Below are 9,621 nucleotides of genomic sequence, written 5' to 3'. Positions count from 1 at the left end.
CCCCCCGCTATCCGTCTGCTGTCTCTGTTGCTTTCGCCGTTTCCTTGGCGAATGCCGCGTCCTTCGCCACGCGCAGGCGCACTGAGCACGCGAACTGAGCATCAGAAAGCAGAGCCTCTCTCTTAAAGGGCCCACCGCCCCGTCTCAGCAGCGCTCCTTGTGGCCGTGGTCATGACTCACAGTTGACTCGGAGAGGAGTGTGCTGCGACAGCTTGCAATTTTACATGCGTGCTGTGGTATGGGGATATCCGAAGTAATGGTAGAGGCTCCAGCTTCCTTTCAATAGCGTGGCCTGCTAAGGACTTGTTCTTATTTCCCTGTCATGGATGTACATGTTGGAAGGATATGCAGGTTGATTCTCAACCTTTTTGTCATGTAATTTACGTAACTTCCTTTGTCATCAGGTCCTGGAGTGGAACGCAATAGCTGAACTTCTGCTTCAGAGGCCGGGGCACTACTCACTGTACCATGAGCCTCCTTCTAGCAATTGCATTTGACCATAAACGTAGTGAAGCAACAATGGGGATGGGATGGGCTTTGCATTTCAATTGAACATTAATTACAGATGGACTTCTGTAGTGGATCAGATGAGCATCCTAAATACCAGAAATTAGCCATATGTTGCCACTCTCTTTTCTGTCTCGTTAAAACAGTTCACAATCCATGATGTTAGCCCTGAATTCAAATTTAGGAGTTAGTAATCTTCCATGAAAGACAGAGATGAAGAGAAAACTTTTCTCTCATAATTCTTTGTAAGTCTCATGGATCTTTAGAATTCTGTTTCCCAGAGAATTGTCATTGGATCATTGGAAGCAAGATCATGTAATATATTTAAGGTGAATGTAGACAGATTCTTGACTATCAAGGAACTGAAAGGTTGCTAAATTAGGCAGGTATTAAGGGAAGAGGACACAATCAGACCAGCCATGATCTCACTGAATGGTAAAGCATTTTTGAGGGACTGAATGGTCCACTGCTGCTTCTAAGGCATATATTTCCATGAGCCTCCATCCTATGAAAGACTCTTGTGTAGAGTCATAGAATGATTACTGCTAAGGAGGTGGCAATTTGACTCATCATGTTTGTGGCGGCTCTCATATTTTCCTCTTGGTCCAACTTCCAGCTCTATCTCTGCAAAACCCATAAGGTTCTGTCCTATGAAATTAATAAACCATATGTCAGGTTACTATGCTGCTATGTCACATGCTTAATGAAGTAATAGAGCTTTGAAATTGGTCATTAATATCTGATGTTTGATGTATATTTCTTAATTAGAATTTTATGACAATTTTATTTGATGCAGAAAGTTTTTTTTTGTTTCCTCGGGTTATTGTGCAAAGTCTATTTCCAGCAACAGGACAAATTTACTATTCAATATTGAAAATTAATAAAATGCTGTTAGATGTATAAACAAATTAACAAAACTATCTTCTTTCCTCCAATTCAACTATGAGTGTGTTTCTAAATATTTAATGATCAAGATCTGTTTAGAATAAGATATTGAGGGTACAGTGATATGGTCTCTCCCTCTGGGCCAGGACATCTGGGTTCAAGTTCCATCAGCCTCAGAGACATATCCGAACAGATAGATTAAAATAAAGTATTGGGAGCTCTTGTGGTACAGTGGTAGTGTGCCTCCTTCTGGCAGGTTCCACAAAGTCTAGCTTCAATTCCCAGCTGCCCTAAACATGGGGCAGGTTGGTTAAAAATAAAAAGAGAGTTGATAGCATAGTGATAATGTCACTGGATTGGTAATCCTGAACACCTGGTTAACGTTCTAGGAGCTTTTGTGGCACAGTGGCCAGGAAAGTCCCACCTAACAGGTTGATTAAAAATGTCTACAACACAATATTCATAATGTTTGTGAACTGCAAGAAAACTGTATTACTAATGTGAAAGCTGGGTTACTTACCTTTGATATTTTCTCTTGTCACATAAAGCTTTATTACTAGAATTAATTCGAACATTTATTCAATCAGAATCATTCCTACAGGCAATGATGAATGTTATCACAGAAGTATGCAAAGTAAATGCATACAAAGGATCTAAATGAAGTAAAACAGATCATGTTAGTTGCAAAGACCATGCTGTGCATCATTCTGTAATAAGTCTTCAAGATTGTTAATAAGTTACACATTTTTAGAACAATCCACAAGTAATTCAAAAAGTGTTTTTGTTTGTTTAATTGTAAGTATTCAATTTTATCTTAGAATTAATTCAAGGATATTAATTTTATTACTAATTTGATTTAGTTAATATGTGAAAGATGTGATGTCCTTATGTTAGGTAATTCTCATATAAATATGCTTCCCAAAACTGCAAATATCAAAGCCTATAATTAAAATCTCAATACTGGTCACTGACATCTTTGCATATCTATTGCAGTGCAAGATTTCCAGATACGGTTTTCCTAATTTGTTACACTCACCTGTGGATATAAATAAGTTGAATTATTCAGTAGGACCATGTTGACACCTTTCACATTTACAGTGAGACTTTGTAAAATGAGACTTTTGTATTCTGCTGACCATTGGAGGATGAAAATATTTTCCACAATTTTTCAGGATGAGGATACCTCTTTGGAAAATAATATTATAGCAATAGAAAATAGTCTAAAACTATTTGATGTTTGTGTTTTGTCATTAAGAAGTAATGGTTATAACCACAAATTTATTTTTCTTCCATTATTTGCAAAATGCATTACAGCTTGTCAATTCACTACTGAAAACAAAACTGCAAAGAAAAATGGCCCTGTATGAAGCATCAGCAGACAATGAGCCAAGGACGTCTCTTTGAGCAGAATAGAACTACAATATTTACTTTATGGGACATATTATGTTATTATGGTAAACCTAACTACAATGAGAAAAGTCTGAAGACCATTTTGTTTAATATGAAGCAAGTGCCAGCTGCTTGAACATAATAAAGGTGCCCTCAGTGATGGGACTTATGCTGACATCTTTTGGAACTTTCATAGCAGCTCTCAGTGGAAATTCTTCCTTTTATCTCTGCTGTTCTTGCTCTCCTGTCTTCCTGAACTTGCTGACAGTTTAGCCTGTCTTTCATTATCACCAAATTTTGCAGTACACAACATAACCCTGGAAACACAGTCATAACTGTGGTAAAGAAATGCTCAATAAATTTTCTGTTGGTAACAGGATTCTCATGCTATCACAGCTGTGCCATGGCCCCAGCAATGAGTTATGAGCCATGTCAGAAGATGGTAGTTCTGGTCACCTAGTAGCCAGCTGGGAACATGGCAGGCTGGTTGAAATGAAGACGGTAGCGTTAACCAGAGCATGATATGAACACCAGCCATAGAGATGCATGATAAGCGGGTTAAGTTGGAAAGCAGATTGGATGTTCAGAGTGTGGATTTTCTTTCTCTTCAATATATCAGAATACTGGTGGTCATGACATACTGTGTGTTTGACTGGATGAAGTCCATTGCTCTCTGGTCCTGTTTCATATTCTGTTGATTAGGAAAGTAATGCAGCTTTTTCTTCTGGTATAGAGACCCTCTGAGACTTCACTGACTAGTTGGTATATAGTAAACTAGGATATAGCGATGTACAACTAACAGGAAATTGTCAATGTCACCTGCTGCAGTCTGCAATCATAGAAGGTACTCATGGAATCCCTACAATGCAGAAAGAGGTCCATCAAGTCTGCAGCAATCCTCCAAAGAATATCCCAACCACACCCAGCCCCCTACTCTATCCCCATAACCCTACATTTACCTAATCTATCTAGTCTACAAACCTTTGGACTGTGGGAGGAAACCAGAGCACCCAAAGGAAACCATTGTAGAGATGGGAAGAACATGAAAACTCCACACAGACAGTCACCCAAGTTTGGAATTAAATCTGGGTCCCGGACACTGTAAGGCAGCAGTGCTAACCACTGAGCCATTGTGTGAAATATCCCTGTAATATAAAAGTTAAGGACCAGGAGACCAGGACAGCTACAGTTAATACTCTTCTTTTGGTTCAAGATTCCAGTTGTGGCTGCAGCAGGTAAAATAACTTGGTGGAACATCTTCAGTAAAATTGGATGGATGGAGCCCAACGTATATTGCAGACATCTATATTTTTGCACCCTCAGGCAACTTAAACAATGGTAATTAATGATTACTACCAAAATTCTGTATCAAAGTCAAATCTTCAGAGGTATCTCTTCTTAACAGAGATTCCATTCAGCATGTATTTTCACCTTTTTACCAAAATAACCCTCAAAATGCCTAGAAGTCAGCTTTAAGGTTAGATACTAATAGGACAGCCGAACATATAGACAGAAGTAGACTCTTAACTCAGGTTAAAATTAAGAATCTAAAATCAGCTATTTCCTTTAGAATAATTCTACATTTAAGATTAAATCCATTCGAAAATAAGTATCAGGCTATCATAAATGGTGTGAATGTATCTTAAATATTCAGCATTGTGGTTATATTACAAATCAATATTATCTCTAGAAAGGAGAAGATGGAAAAGTGATCTAATGGAAGTCTTTCAGATTATGAGAGGCTTTGACAAGGCAAACATAGAGAAAATGTTTCCACTTCTGGGCAAGATCAAATTAGGGGTCATATACATATAGCACAGTTTTCTTTGCAGTCAGGAGCATTATTTTATGGTTTTGTTTGTACAACTATTTAAATATTTAGTAGCTATACTTCTGGGACTCAGTATAATTTAGTTTTGTTTATTTTTCAATTACATAATTTAATTTCCACTATTTTTAATAGAGTTATATAATTTTGGTCTGTTCGCCGAGCTGGAAATTTTTGTTGCAAACGTTTCGTCCCCTGTCTAGGTGACATCCTCAGTGCTTGGGAGCCTCCTATGAAGCGCTTCTGTGGTGTTTCCTCCGGCATTTATAGTGGCCTGTCCCTGCCGCTTCCGGTTGTCAGTTTCAGCTGTCCGCTGTAGTGGCCGGTATATTGGGTCCAGGTCTATGTGTTTGTTGATGGAGTTTGTGGATGAGTGCCATGCTTCTAGGAATTCCCTCGCTGTTCTTTGTTTGGCTTGCCCTATAATGGTAGTGTTGTCCCAGTCAAATTCATGTTGCTTGCTTATAGGCTCCCAAGCACTTAGGATGTCACCTAGACAGGGAACGAAACGTTTGCAACAAAAACTTCCAGCCCGGCGAACAAAACCACAGCAGAAGATGAGTAAATGTTTGGAGATGCAGGAGGAGCTTACATTGACAGGGTGGGTGATAGTGACGGGAGGATGTTACATTGTTAATGAGTCTTGTAGGAACAGGATCGGGAGAGGCACAGGCATTGGAGAGGGATCTACAGATCGGGAGTGTTGCAGGGACCTGAGAGGATAACACAGATAGGGCTGGTGGTACGGTCTCTAGAGAATGATGGCGTTTTAGGGACTGGAAGAGGTTTGGTAGATAGGGAGGGCTGTAGGAGCTGCAGGAGCTTATGGAGAGTTGAAGAGTTGGAGCAATTTACAGAGGGAGGGTTCTCCGACAGGAGTAGGTCACAGATAGTGAGAGATGTGTGGCCGGAGAAAGTTAAAGAGAGGGGAGTTTTCGGGTCTGGAAGAGGTTACATAAGGTTTCACATGGTCAGCTGTTTTGGAAGACTAGGACGCATGGAATCCGGGGGAGCTGACAAACTGGATACATAGTTCTAGTAATAGTGTACAAAATCCCATGCAAGGACTGCACAAAACACTATATAGGACGAACAGGAAGACAGCTAACGATCCGCATCCATGAACATCAACTGGCCACGAAATGCCACGACCAACTATCCTTAGTAGCCACACACGCAGACGACAAGCAACATGAATTCGACTGGGACAACACTACCATTATAGGGTAAGCGAAACAAAGAACAGCCAGGGAATTCCTAGAAACATGGCACTCATCCACAAACTCCATCAACAAACACATCGACCTGGACCCAATATACCGGCCATTATAGCGGACAGCTGAAACTGACAACCGGAAGCGGCAGGGACAGGCCACTATAAATGCTGGAGGAAACACCACAGAAGCGCTTCACAGGAGGCTCCCAAGCACTGAGGATGTCACCTAGACAGGGGACGAAACGTTTGCAACAAAAATTTCCAGCTCGGCGAACAGAACCACAACAACGAGCACCCGAGCTACAAATCTTCACCCAAACTTTGAATTTTGGTTTATTATGTACAGAAGCTAAAAATGTGCATATTCCACTCAGAAACTGTTATATTTTAATCCAATTGATGAGTTTACTTCTCACTGTTATTTTTCCTGTCAGTTCATAGAATCATAGTTACTAAATGTAAATTAATTTATAGTAGATGGTCTCATTTGCACTCTAACTGTGTTTCAATGGTAACATGCATAGGCCAAGCAACCTGAAATGTAACGCAGTGATTGAACCTAATGGTTCCCACTTCCTAAGAATTCTTGCATTTTATAATGTCCAAAGCTATTGAAAAGATACTGGTATTGAAATAACTTCAAAATTAATTTTAAGATACTTAATAATATGGATGTTTTATTCAGGTGGCTGCTCACAACATACATTTATAGCCATTTAGGTAATAGTGAGGCTCCTTAACAGAACTACGCCAGATATGGAGTTCAAAACAGATTTTCTGTATTTGTAGTTATAATTACTGTGTGCAAGCAATGATTAAAAGCTGGATTGAAAGACCAGACACTCAGTACTAATAATACTTCTCTCTTCTAATTACATTTTTGCTCAGCTGAACCTCATCCTGTTGCAGTGTCATTGAATTTAGTTGGTTTGTAATGATCATGGAATTGGAACTTTTAGCATTAGTAGTTTACCCTGCAGTTCTGAGTGGAACTGTATTTATTTTTAAAAGCAGCTTTAATTAAAATGAATAATATCAAGAGCTCACCTGGCACTCCTCCAGGACGATCAGCTTTAATGTAGGCTCTACAATTGAGGACACTACAACAGTGAACTCATACCCAGCTGTAACCTGACCCCATTTATGTTGTGACAGGCTTAATAGGCTCAAGAGAATAGCAATCCCTGAACTACTGAAATCTGAAGCTATGTTGAATTGTACAGTAAGAACATGCATTTTTAAAATATTGGTAAAACACTTTTTTGTTTTCAATTGCAATAAGTATTAGAAGTGTGAGAAAAACAAAAATGTATAATGGTTAAAAGTTTTTTAATTAACATGCAATCCCTTTATGCACAGATTGTTCACAGTATCAAGACAGCTACACCTGCATCAGAAAGTTCCATCTCCTCAGCTCAGACTGGAAATTGGTCCTTTGCTGCAGCAGTGTAACAGTCTCCCAGTTTCCACAACATGCATATTTACATGGGAACATGACGCCTGACAAGCCTGCTCTATCATTTAAAAGGTTAGTTGAATATTTTAATGTATTTTTTCCATAATATCCTCATAACTTTTTTATGTCAATGGTAATCAGAAATCTATCAGTATCTGTTTTAAATATACTCAGATACTGAGATTCTGCAGCCCTCTGACATAGAGAATTCCAAAGATTCATAACCTCTCCAAGTAAAAGTAAAATCTCCTCATCTCAGTCCTAAGTGGCATCCTCTCTATTTTTGAAATGTGCCTCCTGGTTCTAGTCTCCATAACCAGGGGAAATATCTTACCTGTGTCTATCCCTTCAAGTATTTTGTTGGTTTCAATGAGACAACACCTCATTCTTTGAAAATGTAGGGAATACAAGCTCAGTTTTCCCAAACTCTCTTCATAGGACAGTCCTGCCATCCCAGGAACTAATCCGGTGAATCTTCATTGCTCACCTTCTATGGCCATAATATACATCCTGAGGTAAAAAGACCAAAACTGCACACAATGATCCAGGTGCAGCCTAAGCAAGCTTCTGTACGATTGAAACAAGACTTCATTAATCCAGCACTCATATTGTCTTGAGATAAAGGATAAAATTCCATTATTCTTCCTAATAGTTTATTGCATCTGCCTTTTTGCTGTCAATAACTTATTGATAAGGATATTTAGGCCCCTTTGTAATTTACACTTTCCAACCGCTTTATAAAGGAAGTTGGTTCAGTGCTGAATTAGTGGAAGTTCGTGATATCTATAAACTGGGGCTGGTGAAACTGAATTCACATATAGGTCCCTACAACCAGCAAAATGAAGAAACTCATCTAAACCAGAGGGCTTAAATTATCTAACATTCCTATTATTTCATCTTCTTAAAATTTTCCAAAAAAATTAGGATTCCAGGTGTGTAGGATTCCAGGGATCTGTTCCCTTCCTGCTGGGCTGTATTTTTCCATTTTAATGTTTTTATACTTCCACTCAATGTCCAGTGGTTGACTATGTGAAAATTATTGATTGGTGATTTGATCACTAATACCATCTATTTCACCTTCATAACATCTCGACTTCAGCCATCTTAGCTCATCTTCTACTGAAACTCTCATTCATGCCTTCGCGATCTCTAAACATGACTATTCAAACACACTGCTTACTGATGTCCCATTTTCTTCCCTCCAAATCAAGCTACAGTTGACTTTAAAATTCTCGTCCTTACTTTCAAGTCTTTCAATTACCTTGTACTTCTCTATATTTGATATCAAGACTGACAATCCTCTAGATATTCCTCTAATTCTGACCTGTTGTACATTCCCACATGTAATTGCTCCACATTGAACACCATGCCTTCTATTGCCTAGGCCCCAAGCACTGCAATCCCCTGCATCTCTACTCTTTCATCTTTTAATTCAATTTTTAAAGCCTACCTTTTTACTAAGCTTCTGTTTTTCTGGCCTAATATCTGTTTGTATGATTCAACATTTTATAGTTGCTGTATTAATTTACCAAGATTACTACACACATGTAAAATTTGTAAAGTGCCACTTGTGTTAACCTACGCTAATTTGTTGTACCGGTTATGGTATATTCCCGTGATTCATATCCCAATGATTTCTTTTTCTCCGTTTAATTAATTTCACACATATTCAATTAATACTTCTCCTCTGTGAAGCCTCCATAAATCTTTTTCAGCTACCTCATAATTTCAGTCCCGACCTTTGTTTGGGTCCAATTACCACCTAAAAAGCACACTGGCAAATTTTAATCTGTTACTGATTAAAACTGCATACATGAAGGATATACTTGTAATGAATTTTATGAATTTTAAACTGTAGTCAAAGGATCAGTATAATTATTTTTTAAAATGCACAATTTGCAACTTTGTTGCATATTAACTTGATTCCTTTATGGGATGTAAACATTATTAGCAAGGCCAGCATTTGTTACAAATTTCTATTTTCCCTTCAGCCTGGTGGCATGGTAGGCCATTTCAGAGGGCTGTTCAGTTTTGGAGTCACACTTAGGCAAGACCTGATTAGGATAGCAGATTTCCATCTCTAAAGTGAACTAGTGGAATTTTACAGCTATCAGTGGTAATTGTCATGTTCACTAATATTGAGATAAGTTTCATAATCTAGATCTATTAAATGAATTCAAATTGAATTAATCACATAGTGAGATTCTAATCAATGTTTCCTAGAGCATTAGACCAAGATTACTAGTCTGGTGATATTATGACCTTGGATGGTAACAGAATGTCTCAAATTTGAAACTAAATCATACTATGAGCATATCACAGCCAGTATCAAAATATTAA

This window comes from Chiloscyllium plagiosum, chromosome 19 (genome assembly GCF_004010195.1).
Source record: "Chiloscyllium plagiosum isolate BGI_BamShark_2017 chromosome 19, ASM401019v2, whole genome shotgun sequence".
In the NCBI taxonomy this organism is placed as follows: Eukaryota; Metazoa; Chordata; class Chondrichthyes; order Orectolobiformes; family Hemiscylliidae; genus Chiloscyllium; species Chiloscyllium plagiosum.
The sequence above is the reverse complement of the archived record's forward strand: the minus strand, read 5'-3'. Positions refer to the sequence as shown.